The following is a 19,830-nucleotide window of genomic DNA, read 5'->3' as shown; positions in this document are numbered from 1 at the left end:
ATTGTTTAAGATCCTACATCTGTATGAGACCAGGGCTCACAACCAGGAATGAAAAAGGGGTGGGACAGACAGAACAAGGGTGGCACATTGTAACTCATACACACAAAACATCATACCACCTTTTCACCCATATGACAATACATTTGGCGAGTTTGTTTTGCATGGCTGGTGCCCCGGATACGTGGAGATTTCACCTAAGGACCAATGGAATGGTCAAACATTTACAAACTCTGCCCACCCGGGACACCGGGACATGCGAAACAAACTCACCCAAAGAGTTCTAAGTTGGCAGAAGCTCATGATAAAAACATTGGGTACTGTATGGCTACTCTGTACTTTAGTGGAATTAGATATGTTACTTAACAAGGACAATGTAGAATACAATGTAGAGAACAGGGATGATAGTAGTGACCCATACCTGCACAGCAAATTTTCCAGTGTTATTATTGATTTTGTATACTCTGAGAGTGTTAAATCAACACTGAAAGTGCTGCGTCTTTGGACCCATATAGACACCGGAACAGTGTTAAATTAAGACACTGCTTAGTACAAAGCCTTATTCAAATATTTCCCAGAGTACCTTTCAAGTACATTTTTAAGTTACCACCCATGACTGTAATTTCTGTTAGCGACAGAGACATGGCTGTTGCATTCATATATTTTGTGTCCTATGGACTTCACCAAGTGAGATCCTTAGCAAATATGTTATCATAAAATTACCACAATACCATACACATTTCATAAGGCCTCATTTTGAGGGGCTAGTTTTACACTGATACAGGGGCCTAAAACTCATACACATCTATTTTAACCAAAATCATGCCCATCATTATCATATTTCTCAGGATGAACTATTGCAGGTAAAGTAAGCCTGTATACTCATGAGGTGATACTGAAGTGATACACCATGGTGTGGCTTTGCCAGTATAAATCAATGTATTGATCAGTCTGACAACTGATTGACAATCGCATGGCCAAGCCGTTACAAAGAATCTGTTCATAATCAATAGATCAAACATGCCAACTACTAAATCAAACAATTTACTATTCAGATGACTGACAGATCAGGTAGGATATTCCTTTTTCTGTTTCCTCCACACAACGTGTGTTTGGTTAATCCCATGTATAACTGACAGCTATACGTTTCCAATCAACCAGAACTACGTATAACTGATTGCTATACGATTCCAGTCAATTCACCCACATAACCTATCTGCAAACAATTAAACAACTTCTGAGAGAGGGGAAACAAGTATTATTTTGAATTACAGTGAGCGATTGTATTTCCTTGTCTGATTCTGTAGCACTAAACTGGAACGAGCTGTTCGGTTGTAAGAGGGTAGCTGTAGGATTACATATGCTTCTGATAAACAACCTCCCCCTTCTGGTTATGCATTTCATATTTGACTTTGATGTTCTTTAATCCAGACGAACAACAGAGGTTTCCAATGTGTGATCTGGTGATTTGCCAATTTGCCAATATCCAATTGAACCTAGTGTTTATGGAAACAGGGCTTGAGGAAAAGTTTAAGCTGTCCAGTCTAGTTAGTGTTAGTTAGCTAACTGTGTGTGGTATGTGTGTGTGTGGGTGTGTGAGAGAGAGCTGTGCTTTACAGGAAAAGAGCAGGATATCCAACAGCATCAGGAAGGAACACAACTAATCAGCCAATCTGTGGAACCCCTTAAGTGGGCTGAGGCTTCGCGTCTGTGTCTGTGTGTCAGTGCTCGCATGTGTGTGTGTGTACGTGTAAATGAACAGATTCTCAAACCTCAATCCGGAATCCTATCTAACGTCTAACGGGCAGAGGCTCAAGTCCACTAATCAGGGCTTTAGACCCTTTTTATTAAGCATTGATAAATTCCAAGACCCTTTCAAATAATTTGGCGGAGATGAGATTTGAAAGGCTTAATATTGTGGCAATTAATCTACTGTAAGCCAAGAGCATTTTCCCTGCTCTGACTGTGGCCAGTGTGGGGGGCAATGTTTTGAGCAGTTTTGTGTGGATGGTACGGGGTGGGGGGTAACTGAGCTGGTGTAAGTGGGGGGGTAACTGTTTGAGTTACTTGTCCTAATTAATCAATTAATCCCTGACGCTTTTAAATTACAAGTGTGAGCGGGCAGGGGTGCCCAGTCTGAACCTTTTAAATACAAGAGAGGGCAACAAACAAGCATAACCCTTTAGTGAAAACCGAAACAACCAACTGACCAAACAAACAAATACGTTTCCACTCATTCATTTTCACAATTTTGGTACTGCTGTATATTTAAAATGTGCTCATGTAGCTCACCTGGAGTGTGGTTACTTGACCTAAAGGTCTACATATCTTAGCTAACAGAAAGGGGTCAAGGAAAGCCGCTCCCTCCCCCCCCACATATGTTCCCCCTCCCCTCCCATGCTGAACTCAATGTTGAATCCCAATCCCAATCCTGTGGCATGTTTCCACCCAATCTGACAGGTCAACCACCATGCCACAATCTGTTCTTGAAAACATTTCCTGGAATATCAGATCGCTCCCTCGTTAGCTTCAATTGGGAAGGAAGAAGGTCTGGTGCCGGGGAGGCCGGGGATTCAGGGCAGGATTTATGGGAGAGTGTAATTTGCCGGGAGCCGAGCCGGAAAAGAGCTACAGTTTCAGGAGCTTCCCATCATCCATGGACATCCACCTAATTTGGGACAGAACTGAGACTGCTCTGCAAAAAAGGCCTCTTTGCTTTATATAAATCTGTAGCATGTTTTTATAGGTCAACAATCATTGGGGCAGGAGGACAAGGACTACTGTACCTGCTTGTCTTTAAGAGACATTTGTCTCTTTAATAAATAAATATAGTTAAGCAGTGTAAATGTAAATCTATGTGCGGATTGATATGCTGTGTCCTGTATGGGCCAGTCAGCCAGCTAGTCGGAGTGCTGCAGGTAAGAGCAGCTGCTCTACTCTAAGTCCCAGTGAGACAGTGAAAGCAGCTTAAAGCTCCGCACAAGCCTGATAAACAAACAAGTAAGCAAAAGGGGGAAACCACCCCTAAGCCACGACAAGACGTCTGCTGCAGGAATAAACTCAACCACTAGATCTACTGCCACTAGATCTACTGCCACTAGATCTACTGCTATGGGTCAGCCTCAGCTAACAATAGCTGACTATAGGGTCTCAATTCATACAAAAGCCAACCAAACCCCGGCCTAACCATTCATAACTGTTGTTGTTGTGTGGAATGTCAAATGGAATGCTCTGTGGATAATTTATGTGCAGTGAACTTAGAATGCATTGATTTTTTAGGGTGGTTTGTGTTGAGCCTCATACCTGGCTCTTGGTTATGAATAGAGGGAAGGGATTAGGAACAGCTCAATAATTAACCTTTGTTCATTCTTGTTCTCCTCTCCTCTCCTCTCCTCTCCTCTCCTCTCCTCTCCTCTCCTCTCCTCTCCTCTCCTCTCCTCTCCTCTCCTCTCCTCTCCTCTCCTCTCCTCTCCTCTCCTCTCCTCTCCTCTCCCCACCCCATCTCCTTAACTGCCCTTTAGAGAAACACAAGGAGTACTTTATACCATTCCCCAAATAATAATATTTAAAATCCATATTAGTGTTCTTCTTCCCAAAAACTTTGGTCAACAGATGGTTTCCTATATCCCTCTCCACCCCCCATCACCACACACTCCTACTTGCCTTCCAGCTTGGACATGTGTTAACAAGACTCTGTCCTAAAAAGCCCCTACGGATATCTTGCTATTTCATCCCAAAGATAGATTTCTTTTAATATGTCACAACATGTACCCACACAAACATGAAAGGCTTTATGATTATGCTTTTATGAAGATAGTGTTTCATTCATGAAGAGACTGTAGGCTACTTGTGATATATAATTTGTCAGAATTATAAACCGCGTGTTGGCAACTTCTAGGCTACACTTCAAACTTAAAAACCCCAGTGTCGTGGTTCCACAAAAATCTGAAAGTTCCCAGTAGGCAAAGCTGGTTAAAGTGACGTCATTCTGGTCCCAAAATGGTTGTAATGATGTCAATTCAACCACTTCAAGACTTAGAGCTTAGCATAAAGACAGAGCAACAACATTGACTAGCGTAGCTTACAACTTATTCTGCACAGTAAGATTAGCCTAGCTACGTAATAATGACTTTACATAATCCACCATCATAAGATTTGCTCTCCCACTACAGCGTTGTTCTGCTCTTTTATGAGCTACGGGCTAAAGACTGCCCTTCCATAACCAATTAAGTGCCCTACCACTGGCTAGGAAGCTTCCCTGCTGAAGGCTTTAGCCACTGTTCAGTCATTAATTCCATGCAGCAGCAGAAGTGGCCAGTTAATAACAGTAATCCACAGGGGCTGGAACAACAGACACATTGTAGCATAAGACTACTACTGGGCTCCAGACAGCAAGCTCTCAGGAATGGTTGTTGTCTTGTGTAGAATGGGTTCAGTCAAATGTTTCTAAGGAGAGGCGCTGGTCAGTAGCTTAATCTCACAAAAACAACAAAAAAGTTTGGTCATGGGGCAAATTTTAATTTTTTTTTCCCTTCACTCTAGCTCCAACTCTATCTCCAACTCTAACCCTAACCCTAGCTCCAACCTAACCCTAACCCTAACTCCAACCTAACCCTAACTCCAACCTAATCCTAACCCTAACTCCAACCTAACCCTAACCCTAGCTCCAATCTAACCCTAACCCTAGCTCCAACCTAACCCTAACTCTAGCTCCAACCTAACCCTAGCTCCAACCTTACCAAAACCCTAACCCTAGCTCCAACCTAACCCTAACCCTAGCTCCAACCCTAACTCTAGCTCCAACGCTAACCCTAATCAGTAATCCTAATCCTTACCTTAAACCTAACCCTAACTTCAAGTCTATCCTAACACAGGTTGTTTAGTCAGTATGCCCTGTATCTTAAAACCTGTGCTCCAGTCCTGTGTCTAATAATGTTTTGAATCCCTGAGGTAATAAATTAAGTCAATGTGCCCTTGAGCAAGTCACTTAACCCTAATTTCTACTGCACAGTGCCTTCGGGAAGTATTCAGACCCCTTGACTTTTTCCACATTTTGTTACGTTACAGCCTTATTCTAAAATGTATTACATAAATAAAAATCCTTAGCAATCTTCACACAATACCCCATAATGACAAAGCGAAACAGTTTTTTTCTCCTTATTTACATAAGTATTCAAACCCTTTGCTATGAGACATGAAATTGAGGTCTGGTGCATTTTGTTTCCATCGATCATTCTTGAGATGTTTCTACAACTTCATTGGAGTCCACCTGCGGTACATTTTATTGATTGGACATGATTTGGAAAGCTACACACCTGTCTATATAAGGTCCCACAGTTGACAGTGTATGTCAGAGCAAAATCCAAGCCATGAGGTCCAAGAAATTGTCCATAGAGCTCCGAGACAGGATTGTGTCAAGGCACAGATCTGGCGAAGGGTACCAAAAATGTCTGCAGCCTTGAAGGTTCCCAAGAACACAGTGGAATCCATCATTCTTAAATGAAAGTTGTTTGGAACCACCAAGACTCTTCCTAGAGCTGGCCGCCCAGCCAAACTGAGCAATCAGGGGATAAGGGCCTTGGTCGGGGAGGTGACCAAGAACCCAATGGTCACTCTGACAGAGCTCTAGAGATCCTCTGTAGAGATGGGAGAACCTTCCAGAAGGACAACCATCTCTGAAGCACTCCACCAATCAGGACTTCATGGTAGAGTGGCCAGATGGAAGCCACTCCTCAGTAAAAGGCACGTTACATTCTGCTTGGAGTTTGCCAAAAGGCACCTAAAGACTCTCAGACCATGAGAAACAAGATTCTCTGGTCTGATGAAACCAAGATTGAACTCTTTGGCCTGAATGCCAAGCGTCGCGTCTGGATTAAACCTGGTACCATCCCTACGGTGAAGCATGGTGGTGGCAGCATCATGCTGTGGGGATATTTTTCAGTGGCAGGGACTGGGAGACTAGTCAGAATCGAGGCAAAGATGAATGGCGCAAAGTACAAAGAGGTCCTTGATGAAAACCTGCTCCGGACCTCAGACTGGGGCGAAGGGTCAACTTCCAACAAGACAACGACCCTAAGCACACAGCCATGACAACGCAGGAGTGGCTTCGGGACAAGTCTCTGAATGTCCTTGAGTGGCTGAGCCAGAGCTCGGACTTGAACTCGATCGAACATCTCTGGAGAAACATGAAAATAGCTGTGCAGCAATGCTCCCCATCCAACCTGACCGACCTTGAGAGGATCTGCAGAGAAGAATGGGAGAAACTCCCCAAATACAGGTGTGCCAAGCTTGTAGCGTCATACCCAAGAAGACTCAAGGCTGTAATTGCTGCCAAAGGTGCTTCAACAAAGTACTGAGTAAAGGGTCTGAATACTTATGTAAATGTAAAAATGTTTAAAATAAATTTGCTAAAATAAAAAAATAAAACGTTTTTGCTTTGTCATTATGGGGTATTGTGTGTAGATTGATGAGGAAAAAAATATATTTAATACATTTTAGAATATGGCTGTAATGTAACAAAATGTGGAAAAAGTCAAGGGGTCTGAATACTTTCTGAAGGCACTGCAAATCGCTCTGGATAAGAGCATCTGCTAAATTACTAAAATGTCAAATGTAAAATGCTGGGTTAAAAACAACCCAGTTTGGCTTATTTGGTAACCCATCATTGGGCAAATACTGGACAGAACACACGCTGGGTTGTAGAAATAACCTGACAAGTTGGGTTGTTGGGATTACCAAAACATAGGTTAATCATCAGTTGGGATTACCAAAACATAGGTTAATCATCAGTTGGGATTACCAAAACATAGGTTAATCATCAGTTGGGATTACCAAAACATAGGTTAATCATCAGTTGGGATTACCAAAACATAGGTTAATCATCAGTTGGGATTACCAAAACATAGGTTAATCATCAGTTGGGATTACCAAAACATAGGTTAATCATCAGTTGGGATTACCAAAACATAGGTTAATCATCAATTGGGATTACCAAAACATAGGTTAATCATCAGTTGGGATTACCAAAACATAGGTTAATCATCAGTTGGGTATTTTTTACTCTCATGCTGCGTTGGGTCTTTTTTAATGCAATCCTTAGGTTCATTTCTGGGCGTGTTTTTGGGTCGTGGATTTCAGCTGGATCTTACTGGCCACCGATGAGAGTAAATGTCATTCCTGTTCATCATGTTAAGTTCACATACTGCAAATTAAAATAATTTTCCTTACATTTTTTGGCATTTTACACATTCTTCTATAATATGAAAGGTGCAATATACAGAAATTTCTCTGCCATTTCCTGGTTGCTAAAATTCAAATAGTTTGCCTAATTTCAGTTTATGCAACAAAACAAGCAGTCATTGTGTAGAGAATCATTGTACCATCTAAACCGCTGTGAAGTATATTTTCCATAAACAAAAATATTGTATTTTCAGCTGTTTGAAGCTGGTGTACAAAGCCAAAAGTAAAAGATGCTAAAACAAAAGTTAAGAAAGGAAGAATAGAAATAGCACATTGCTTCTTAGACATGCTTTCAATGAGAATGACAGATATATAACTCTCATTTCTATGTGAATTTGTTCAAAGAGTTACATACTGCAGCTTTAAGATCATTTGTTTACGTATTATAATAAGGTACACCACCTTATTGCATCCCAGAAATGGGATTTACATAGGCTTTCTTTTTTCTTTATTTTTGGTGAAAAGTTTTATTGTTGCATTTCCTTTAAAACAGCTCATATCATATCATCATTTTATACACATAAAAACGGCATAAAAGCATAAAACACACCATTTGAATATTACATTTAAATTTGTTAAAAAGTACATGTTGTTAAAAACAATAGAAACAACCATGAATAAAAGTAATTTTTGTTGTAAAACATCCAATCTGTAAAAGCTATTTAAAATGTGTACAAATGATTAAACAAGAGTAAAACATTTTTAAGATATGAAAACATGTTAAAAGTCACTTTGTTAAAATGCTGTCTTCGGTCCTTTGTACAGGAACGGGGTGAGTTCTTATCAAACTCGCTTTCTCCTGCTCTTCTGAATTAATAACCGTCCTGTCCTTCGGGGCCCAGAGGAGATCCCTCCCCTAGGCGCATCGCCCTAGACGCCACAGCACTGTCAGGCCGTGGCCGCCGGGATCTTGGGTGTTGTGGGGGACCCTTCGCCTGGGGTCGAGGTCGATTTACATAATCTTTTAGCCTCATTGAAACTACAACAATTTAAATGTTAGATCTTAACATGTGAAAACTGTTCAACTGAACAGATTAACAGGAATGGCATTTACTCTCATGTGTGGCTAAAAATAACTATTTGAAAGCCACGCCCCTAAAGCCATGCCGCTAGTCTTCTGAGCCACATTATTATATATTCCATGTGACGGTTTGCTCCATGCTTACCTAATGCAGCTGTATTATTTGTTCATACTTGTCCCAGGAATTCTGCTGTGTTTTCCTGTGTTCAGCCCTGTTTCATGGGGTCCTCCTATTTATAGTCTCCAAAGGAATGCCTGGAATGACAGCATTGCAACACAAACACATCACATGTGACACTTTGCAATAAATTAGAGAATGATTGATGGTTTATTTTCTTTTTTAATGAGTGTTGAAGGCATTTCATTCCTCTCGTGACTCTGATAGAGAGTTACCTCCTCCCTATCTCTGTATCTGAGCTCTATAGATATGCTGTATAACAGCAGGAAGGTACATCGCTTGGAGTGTAACTATATGTTTATGTATGGGTTATCTTTGCACTTACACAACAGATGGTGTCTGTGTGTGTTTACTGTGGTGTGTGTGCGTTTCTCTCTCTCTTTCTCTCTCTCCTTCTCTCTCTCTCCCTCTCTCCCTGCCCCCCTACCTCTCTCGCTCTCTCTCTCTCCTTCTCTCTCTCTCCCTCTCTCCCTGCCCCCCTACCTCTCTCGCTCTCTCTCTCGCTCTCTCTCTTCTATATACAGTCATGTCCTTGCAGATCCATATCATAATTGTGTGTGTGTACATGTTCTGTATGTGTGTCTCTCTCTGTGTTAGTGTGTGTACTATACAACTATTTCAGTGTGAATTGGCTCCATTTCAAAACCCTGCCACAAAGCTCACAGACATGAGGAGTGTTTGTGTGACACTTCTAGTCACTTAGAGTGTCATATGGGGGTTTTGAGGGGGTCCAACTGCTGTACTGTGTGATCCTGTGTGAAGATGCTGCAGGTGCTTTTTGTACCCACTTTCCCACACCACCAAGGGCACTGGGGGGCACGGACACACTTGCTAACTATTCACCTGACACATTGTGCAAAACCCCACCCTCACAATAGGACTGGATGCTTCCCCTGCAGCTTATCAATGGGCACTGCTATCACTGCCCACCTATTCAAACCAGGGCGAGATTAAAACCCAGCAGCTCATAAGAGATGCTATCACTTTGACGGAACAATCAGAGCTTACCTCTTTTATGAAAGAAAACCTTAAGGAAAAATAGGCCTCTGCATTCCTTTACCTTTCCTTTATATAGAGAGCAGAGAGTAAAGGTGGTTCCTCTTCTCTAATCTGATGCTGATCTGACATGTTAAAGTGTAAAACAGAACAGTAGAGTGGAGAGATCAAAATCTACACTATAAAGACCTACCTGTCATGTCGGGCCTGACATCTAAATGACTTTCTGTTCATGAATCTCAGGAAGGGGCCATGGAGATGGGTGGGCCTAAAGATGGTCCTATGTGGCTCAGTGTTCTCCTGTTGGACTTAGTTGGTACCAGTGGGGTTCTATAAGCAAGTCAGTGGGTACTAAAAATACATGCAGTCTCTGTATTGTTGGTACATCACTTTGAATCGGAAGGGTCCAATTTGTAGCGAGCCCTCGTCCATAAAGTGTCTGGGAAACATTTAGTAGTGAGCTGCAGGCAGAGGGTACAAAAGGCCTCACACAGCTTCCCGTTAGCTATGCATGCTTCCTCTGTTGCTGTGAATAGAGAGAGGGAACTGGGATGGTCGAAAGCACTATTAGACTGAGTGCTCAATTTCTTTTTGCTTTGTTTGTCTCTCACTTTCTTTCCTCACTCCTGCCCTTTTCCTCTCTATCTCTTTCTCATCTCTCTGTCTACTTCTGTGTCACTCTTTCTTTTTCTTTTCCTCACCCCCTCTCATCTCTCTGTTTTGTCTCTCTCTAGTGTGATGCACCCTGAAGCCTCACCATGGAGACAGGGCGTCTGACTCACTGTTCTGTCCGTGTTCTGCAGCCAGGGCAGCCAGGCCTTTCAGGGATGATCTGTGTTAGTGGGTGACTGTGAGGTAATGGTTAGAGAGGTTGGCAGCACAATGTGGCACCACAGAGGTTCGCTTACTGCATCCCTTGGAACTCTGAATTTGTAACTTCTGAACTTTATTTCAACTTTTAGATCAGAATAATGAACCATTGCCCGCATTCGCCAAGGCCAAAATCAAACAAGCATGCAGTCCCAATTTACAGATATTTTATTTTATTTACATGCTGCAGCATTACTTGTCTAGCCACAGTTTTACTTAGTCTGATTTTACTCTGCATAAGTGTTAAACTGGCCACAATAAGGATTTTAAACAACAAACATTTCATTGTCTCAACTGCCAAGCAATGTAATCATGCTCCTTTTCGCTCTACTTTGTCTTGGCTCTTGCACTCGAAGGGGGAAAGAAAATGAAGTGAAACATGATATTACCCCAAACTTTTTAACAAAAAAAAAAATCCCTAAAATAATTCATTAATACCGAGTAGATTATTAATCATTCCATAGTTTGTTCCACTGTTCCACTACTTTATTACACTATCGCAATAAAACCTTGCAGGGCCGGAGTCCATTAAATCATTTTCAAATCACCGCTCGCTAAAGTTCGCCTAACATTGTAAAACAAAAAACAAACAAACGACCACGCTTATTTTAGAAACACTTAACAGAGTCAGTGATAGATTTACGAGGGAGGGAGTCAAAGAGCCTCTCTTCTTGTTATTTGGGGAGATGGAAAAGGGGCAAAGGCTCCATGAATGCAGCCCCAGTATTTGTGCATTATTTCATTTTGTGACGTTTTTCTTTCGTCAGTCTCATGTAAAACTCAGGCATCCTCATAAAGCAGCTTCTAGAACAGCATTAACTGTACGTATTTAGCACTTTTGTCATTTAAATTGTGGAAAATGTTTTCCTGCTCTGATGGATGGGGGCTTTAATGAATGATGTTTATGTATGTGGATTTCCACACATGACTCCACTGTAGACTTTACAACTGTTCTCCCCTCTCCTCCTGTCATTACTGTAAAGTTCGTCTTGTGGTGCATGAACAGACCAAGGCGCAGCGGGTGATGAATACATAACGATTTATTTAAATGACAGACGAAACACGAAAACACTAGAACAAACTACAAAACAATAAATGAAGGCAACAGACCTGAAACAAACGAACTTACATATAGACGAAGAACGCACGAACAGGAACAGACTACCTAAAACGAACGAACAAACGAAACAGTCCCATGTGGTATACACTGACACAGGAACAATCACCCACAAACAAACAGTGAGAACCTCCTACCTTAATATGGTTCTCAATCAGAGGAAACGACAAACACCTGCCTCTAATTGAGAACCATACCAGGCCACACATTAACCCAACATAGAAAACACATAACATAGACTACCCACCCCAACTCACGCCCTGACCAACTAAACACATACAAAACAACAGAAAACAGGTCAGGAACGTGACAATTACAAGGTTGAAACAAGCGTTAATTTCATCATTCATCATTTTGATCCTCTGATTTCTCTAATAGGGTCGACTGACTCAAACCCAAACTACATGCCAACTTTTAGGCAGGCTCGTTTGACTCCATGAAAAACAATGATGGCTTGGAGACAGACTGTAGTTAGTTGAAGAGCACCTACTGACTCAGCTCACTGTACTGTAAGTTAATAAAAGCTTCTGATAAGTGACATGTCAGTTTGATGAATTATATTGCCTGTAACGGCATTCCTCCTCCTCTTCATACGAAGAGGTGGAATAGTGATTCGACCAAAATGCAGCGGGTTGTGAATACATAATGATTTATTAAACAAAAAACGACGAAACACGAAATAACACTCTTAGAAATACAAAATAACAAAACGAACTAGACAGACCTAAACTAAAAAACTTACATGAAACGAAGAACACACGAACAGGAACAGACAAACCGAAACAGTCCCGTGTGGTAACATCTACTGACACGGAAGACAATCACCCACAAACAAACAGTGAGAACAACCTACCTTAATATGACTCTCAATCAGAGGAAACGTCAAACACCTGCCTCTAATTGAGAGCCATACCAGGCAACCCAAAACCAACATAGAAACAGAAAACATAGACTGCCCACCCAAAACTCACGCCCTGACCAATAAACACATACCAAACAGAAAACAGGTCAGGAACGTGACAGAACCCCCCCCTCAAGGTGCGAACTCCGTGCGCACCCCTACAACTCAAGGGGAGGGTCTGGGTGGGCATCTGTCCGCGGTGGCGGCTCCGGCGGTGGACGAGGACACCACTCCACCACTGTCTTTGTCCCCCTCCTTAGCGTCCTTTGAGTGGCGACCCTCGCCCCCGACCATGGTCCAGGAACCTTCACTAAGGCCCCTCCTACATAGAGGAGACAGCTCAGGACAGAGAGGTAGCTCAGGACAGAGAGGTAGCTCAGGACAGAGAGGTAGCTCAGGACAGAGAGGTAGCTCAGGACAGAGAGGTAGCTCCGGACAGAGAGGTAGCTTAGGACAGAGGGACAACTCTGTACTAATGGCAGCTCCGGACTGAGTGGCAGCTCCGGACTGGGTGGCAGCTCCGGACTGGGTGGCAGCTCCGGACTGAGTGGCAGCTCCGGACTGAGTGGCAGCTCATGACTGAGTGGCAGCTCATGACTGAGTGGCAGCTCATGACTGGAGGGCAGCTCATGACTGGAGGGCAGCTCATGACTGGAGGGCAGCTCATGACTGGAGGGCAGCTCATGACTGGAGGGCAGCTCATGACTGAAGGGCAGCTCATGACTGAAGGGCAGCTCATGACTGAAGGGCAGCTCATGACTGTAGGGCAGCTCATGACTGTAGGGCAGCTCATGACTGTAGGGCAGCTCATGACTGTAGGGCAGCTCATGACTGTAGGGCAGCTCTAGCAGCTCCTGACTGGCTGGCGGTTCTGGCTGCTTCTGACTGGCTGGCGGCTCTGGCAGCTCCTGACTGGCTGGCGGCTCTGGCAGCTCCTGACTGGCTGGCGGCTCTGGCAGCTCCTGACTGGCTGGCGGCTCTGGCAGCTCCTGACTGGCTGGCGGCTCTGGCAGCTCCTGACTGGCTGGCGGCTCTGGCAGCTCCTGACTGGCTGACGGCTCTAGCGGCTCCTGACTGACGGACGGCTCTAATGGCTCGGGACAGACGGGCGGCTCTAATGGCTCGTGGCAGACGGATGGCTCAGAAGGCGCTGGGCAGACGGATGGCTCAGAAGGCGCTGGGCAGACGGATGGCTCAGAAAGCGCTGGGCAGACGGATGGCTCAGACGGCGCTGGGCAGACGGATGGCTCAGACGGCGCTGGGCAGACAGATGGCTCAGACGGTGCTGGGCAGACGAGCTGTGCAGGCGGCGTTGGGCAGACAGCCGTCTCTGACCCGCTGAGGCGCACAGTAGGCCTGGTGCGTGGTGCCGGAACTGGTGGTACCGGACTGGAGACACGCACCTCAAGGCTAGTGCGGGGAGCAGGAACAGGGCACACTGGACTCTCGATGCGCACTATAGGCCTGGTGCGTGGTACCGGCACTGGTGGTACCGGGCTGAGGTCACGCACCTCATGGCGAGTGCGGGGAGAAGGAACAGTGCGTACAGGGCTCTGAGGACGCACATGAGGCTTGGTGCGTGGTGCTGGAACTGGAGGCACTGGGCTGGAGACACGCACCACAGGGAGAGTGCGTGGAGGAGGAACAGTGCGTACAGGGCTCTGAGGACGCACATGAGGCTTGGTGCGTGGTGCAGGCACTGGTGGTACTGAGCTGGGGCGGGAAGGTGGCGCCGGATATACCGGACCGTGCAAGCGTACTGGCTCCTTTGAGCACTGAGCCTGCCCCACCTTACCTGGTTGCATGCTCCCCGTAGCCCGTCCAGTGCGGGGAGGTGGAATAACCCGCACTGGGCTGTGTTGGCGAACCGGGGACACCATGCGTAAGGCTGGTGCCATGTACACCGGCCCGAGGAGACGTACTGGAGGCCAGATATGTTGAGCCGGCTTCATGGCACTTGGCTCAATGCTCACTCTAGCCCGGCTAGTACTGGGAGGTGGAATAACCCGCACCGGGCTATGAACACGTACAGGAGACACCATGCGCTCTACTGCGTAACACGGTGTCTGCCCGTACTCTCGCTCTCCACGGTAAGCCCGGGAAGTTGGCGCAGGTCTCCTACCTGACTTCGCCACACTACCCTTTAGCCCCCCCCCCCAAGAAATTTTTGGGTTGTACTTGCGGGCTTCCAGCCTTGCTTCCGTGCTGCCTCCTCATATCGTCGCCTCTCCGCTTTAGATGCCTCCAGCTCCGCCTTGGGACGGCGACACTCTTCTGGCTCTGCCCAGGGTCCTTCTCCGTCCAGAATCTCTTCCCATGTCCAATCCTCCTTGACCCACTGCTGCTGTCGTTGCTGTCCGTTAACCTGCTGCTTGATCTGGGTTTGGTGGGTGATTCTGTAACGGCATTCCTCCTCCTCTTCATACGAAGAGGTGGAATAGTGATTCGACCAAAATGCAGCGGGTTGTGAATACATAATGATTTATTAAACAAAAAACGACGAAACACGAAATAACACTCTTAGAAATACAAAATAACAAAACGAACTAGACAGACCTAAACTAAAAAACTTACATGAAACGAAGAACACACGAACAGGAACAGACAAACCGAAACAGTCCCGTGTGGTAACATCTACTGACACGGAAGACAATCACCCACAAACAAACAGTGAGAACAACCTACCTTAATATGACTCTCAATCAGAGGAAACGTCAAACACCTGCCTCTAATTGAGAGCCATACCAGGCAACCCAAAACCAACATAGAAACAGAAAACATAGACTGCCCACCCAAAACTCACGCCCTGACCAATAAACACATACCAAACAGAAAACAGGTCAGGAACGTGACATTGCCGATATGAAGTGTAAAGAGATGGTGTTGGTGGCCCCTCTCTCATGCCAGCCCAGACAATGCCAGTGCAGCCCCCATGGAGACACATGGGCCAGATCCCAAATGGCACCCTATTCCCTATAGTGCAGTACCATATGGCTCTGCTCAAAACTAGTACACTTTATAGGGAATATGGTGCTATTTGAGACACAAGCACGGTGACATGGTCAGTGAGGTAATGTTGGGAAAAATGCCATGCAAAGACATGTGTTGGTATCTATTTACTGCTATACTCAATGAGTAATTCAATGTTTTTCATATTCAATGTCTATCTAGCCATTTGATTTGTGTGAATTCAGATCATATTTAAGAGCAGTTTTTTTACAGTCTTTTTAATAAAGAGCTATGAGACATTATATAATACAAATAATCATGATTTTGAGAGGTAGAAAATCTCCATGAAATACTCCCTAATATCTTCATGCAGGTCATAGATGGCTGAGAGCAGTTTAGACTATGTATTATTACACCATAATTACACGGCTTACCATCCTTCCTTTCCTTAATCCTTTCCCACTCCTCCCCTGGGGCCAAAAACCCAATCTTGACCACCAGCTCCCTATTCCTTCGATACAGAACAGAGATGGAACAGTTCATTAATATAATGGTTAATAACATTGATATAAATGTTACTAAAATTGATATAATGGTTGTTTAATTAGGTTAAACCGCTTCAACAGGAAGACAAAAGTCACATTTCGGTTGGAACTTGTGTGCAATTGACCAATAAAGTAATCTTAAAGGTCAATTCTCTTCTATTCACTCCAATTTATCAGGCAATATCACAACATTACATAGTAGGCAAATGTGAATGTACTGGGGATTGTGTTCCAAAGACAAAAGAGTATGTTGAATACACTTTTAAAAAATGTGTTTATGGAATCAATGCGGACAAGTGAGATTTAAGTGTCCTTTGGTTTTGAGATAGCAGATATTTCATAAAATGTGTTTAGAGTACTTTCGGGAGAAATCTGCAATGTGCGCAACTGTGCATAACCTTGAAAGCCATAGGCCTACTGTATATCTGGACACCTGCAGAAGTCATGTTTTGACTGTGTGCCATGTATCTCATACTGTAGTAGAAAACAAACTGATACTAATCCCTCCACACTCCAATAGCTCTCCAACTTCTACTTACATGTTATAGTAGTAACTGCAAACTCAACCATCTTTCACACACAAACTTTAAATAATGGGATGGCATTCACCTTTTTATTGCTGGTTATTCATTTGTGTATCTGTCTGAAGATACAAAGTAAGTCAAATCTGTGGGAATGTACAGTGGCTGGCTGTCTGCCCTGAGGACCTGCGTCAGACAGACGGTTAAAGCAACAGTGTTTTTATGGAAGTTGTAGATTAGATGAGTATGCCTGGCCAGGTGGGCTTTATGGTCTGGTGGAACAAGGGAACAGTTTGGCCCTATAGTCAGTAGATATGAAGTAAGTAAACAAATACTTTATTGGATATATATCATCCTTTTATCAATATTGGTTCACCTCTCATTTTAGTCCTCTCAGGGCACAGTAATCAATGTTTTAAATTATTTCATAAAAAGTCAACTCTGCAGCCATTGGACCAACTGCAGGGTGGTGTGTCTTCCATGTTGACCTTGTCGACCCCGCATGACCTCTCTGCTCAGGGCCCTTAGTAAGTGTTACTGCTCCTGGGCTGCAACAGAACGGTCGAACATTATGTCAATAACAATTAATTAAGGTGTGAATGCACCTGATCCTGATCTAATTCCCTTTGAAAGGAGGATGCTCCAAATCTATACTATGTTTAACAATGACCTCACTGCCAGAAGATCTTCTGGAGGATGAAATGTGGTTTGATTTATTGTACCTTTTTATTGCTACATAAAGTGTCCTTAAGAGCTCTGTGAGGATGAGCACAGATCCCAGAGATAACAAACCTGTGCTTTGAGGTGAGGAAATCAGTCATGGAATATTACCTATATTCAAACACCCTGTAAACATGACCTACCAAACCACCTACAAACATTCCCTACCAGACACCTTACAAACATGACCTATCAGACACCCTACAAACATGACCTACCAGACACCCTACAAACATGACCTACCAGACACCCTACGAACATGACCTACCAGACACCCTACAAACATGACCTACCAGACACCCTACAAACATGACCTACCAGACACCCTACAAACATGACCTACCAGACACCCTACAAACATAACCTACCAGACACCCTACAAACATGACCTACCAGACACCCTACAAACATTCCCTACCAGACACCCTACGAACATGACCTACCAGACACCCTACAAACATTCCCTACCAGACACCTTACAAACATGACCTACCAGACACCCTACAAACATAACCTACCAGACACTCTACAAACATGACCTACCAGACACCCTACAAACATGACCTACCAGACACCTTACAAACATGACCTACCAGACACCCTACAAACATGACCTACCAGACACCCTACAAACATGACCTACCAGACACCCTACAAACATGACCTACCAGACACCTTACAAACATGACCTACCAGACACCCTACAAACATGACCTACCAGACACCCTACGAACATGACCTACCAGACACCCTACAAACATGACCTACCAGACACCCTACAAACATGACCTACCAGACACCCCATATTTCTCTCAAATGTTGTGCACAAATTTGTTACATCCCTATTAGTGAGCATTTCTCCTTTGACGAGATAATCCATCCACCTGACAGGTGTGGCATATCAAGAAGCTGATTAAACAGCATGATCATTACACAGGTGCACCTTGTGTTGGGGACAATAAAAGGCCACTCTAAAATGTGCAGTTTTGTCACACAGCACAATGCCACAGATGTCTCAAGTTTTGAGGGAGCATGCAATTGGCATGCTAACTGCAGGAATGTCTACCAGAACTGTTGCCAGAGAATTTAATGTACATTTTTCTACCATAAGCTGCCTCCAACGTTGTTTTAGAGAATTTGGCAGTACGTCCAACCGGCCTCACAACCGCAGACCACATATAACCACGCCTGCCCGGGACCTCCACATCCGGCTTCTTCACCTGCGTGATCATCTGAGGGGAGGTGGGGCGGGGTGCTGAGGAGTATTTGGTAGGTCATGTTATAATAAGGCCCTTTTGTGGGAAAAAGTAATTCCAACCATGGGTGGGCATGGGAGGGCATAGGCCCACCCATGGTTGCACCACTGCTCAGTCATGTGAAATCCATAGATTAGGGCCTAATGAATTTATTTAAATTGACTGATTTCCTTTTATGAACTTTTATGTTGCGTTTATCTTTGTTCAGTATATATGTCAAATAAATAAAGTATTTCCCAACTAGCATTCACAGCTATGACACAAACCTAGAGCCAGCTCGCTAAGCATGCAAAACATGTTAAATAGGACACATGAGGACCACTCATCCCCAAACAAATTCTATCATAGACCCTCACATTGAGCATTGACCGTGCCTTGCCTTCTGTGGACCCCCCAACACCCCCCAAAATCACCACACGCACAATAACCCAACCTCCACACCCCTCTACCCCTACCACTCTCCACCCCCCCCCCCCCCCCCCCCCCCCCTCTGTCCCATCCACTGGGGGTCCAGAGCGGAGTGGAGGAGTGGAGTGACAGACTGGCCTTACATGTCCACTAACGGCCACTTTAACATGCTGGAGGTCAAGGGATTAGTGGTCTGGGTCACTTCCACAGCTAGATTTCTAATATAAACCGTACTAAGAGGTCAGTGTCCAAGAGCGGGAGGTCCCTCCTCTCTCCCCCTCCTCCACACCCTCCCTCCCTCCCTCCCTCCCTCCCTCCCTCCCTCCCTCCCTCCCTCCCTCCCTCCCTCCCCCTTCCAAGAGGACAGGCAGGCACCCCATTCCTCTCCTCCTTTATTTCCGTAAGTCATGCAGAACTCACGAGTGAACATGCTGAGTTTGAGCTCATCGGATTAGGCTCTGAGATAGGGATAGACCAAGGAGAACTCATAAGGAATACTATGGCGCTTCCTGTGTTCTCTTCACAGCCCAACACAGACCAACACTCTGACATAGTCAGTGAGTAAACCTATAATCCAAAGTAACACTGACCAAACACTGCTGGAGAAAGAAATGCCTGTGATATTTGGTGTATTTATTGAGACTGGAGTTCAGATTTTGGATTTGACTTTTCAGTTTGAAGTCTGTATTACAGTAAAAGAGGAGAGGGTATTTTGGTCACCTGTTGATTGAGGCAGTCCCTCCTTGTCCCTCCTCTCTCTCTCTCGCTTCGTCCTGTACATTTCTTCCTTCTTTTCTTCTTTGTTGTTTCACCAATAATAGCTCCCATTCAGTGGACAGAGGTAAACAGTCAACAGTCACATCACATCATATCAAAGTTGGTATTCAAAGTGAATTACTGTCTGAACAACACCACCTCTGTTCTTCAGGGAAACTCCGGGGGAAGAGGGTACTTTTTGTTGACACCATACTGTCTCCAACTTCAAAACTAGTATCAACTTGTTCTTAATGACACCAAATACCGTAATGACATACTGTAGGTATCAGATCAAAGATAACAGAACCAGACTGCATCCTATTACACTAGGTTTTCCTATGCATGTTTATGTTGTT

This window comes from Salvelinus namaycush, chromosome 19 (assembly GCF_016432855.1).
Source record: "Salvelinus namaycush isolate Seneca chromosome 19, SaNama_1.0, whole genome shotgun sequence".
Taxonomy (NCBI): Eukaryota; Metazoa; Chordata; class Actinopteri; order Salmoniformes; family Salmonidae; genus Salvelinus; species Salvelinus namaycush.
Note: the sequence above shows the minus strand (reverse complement) of the source record.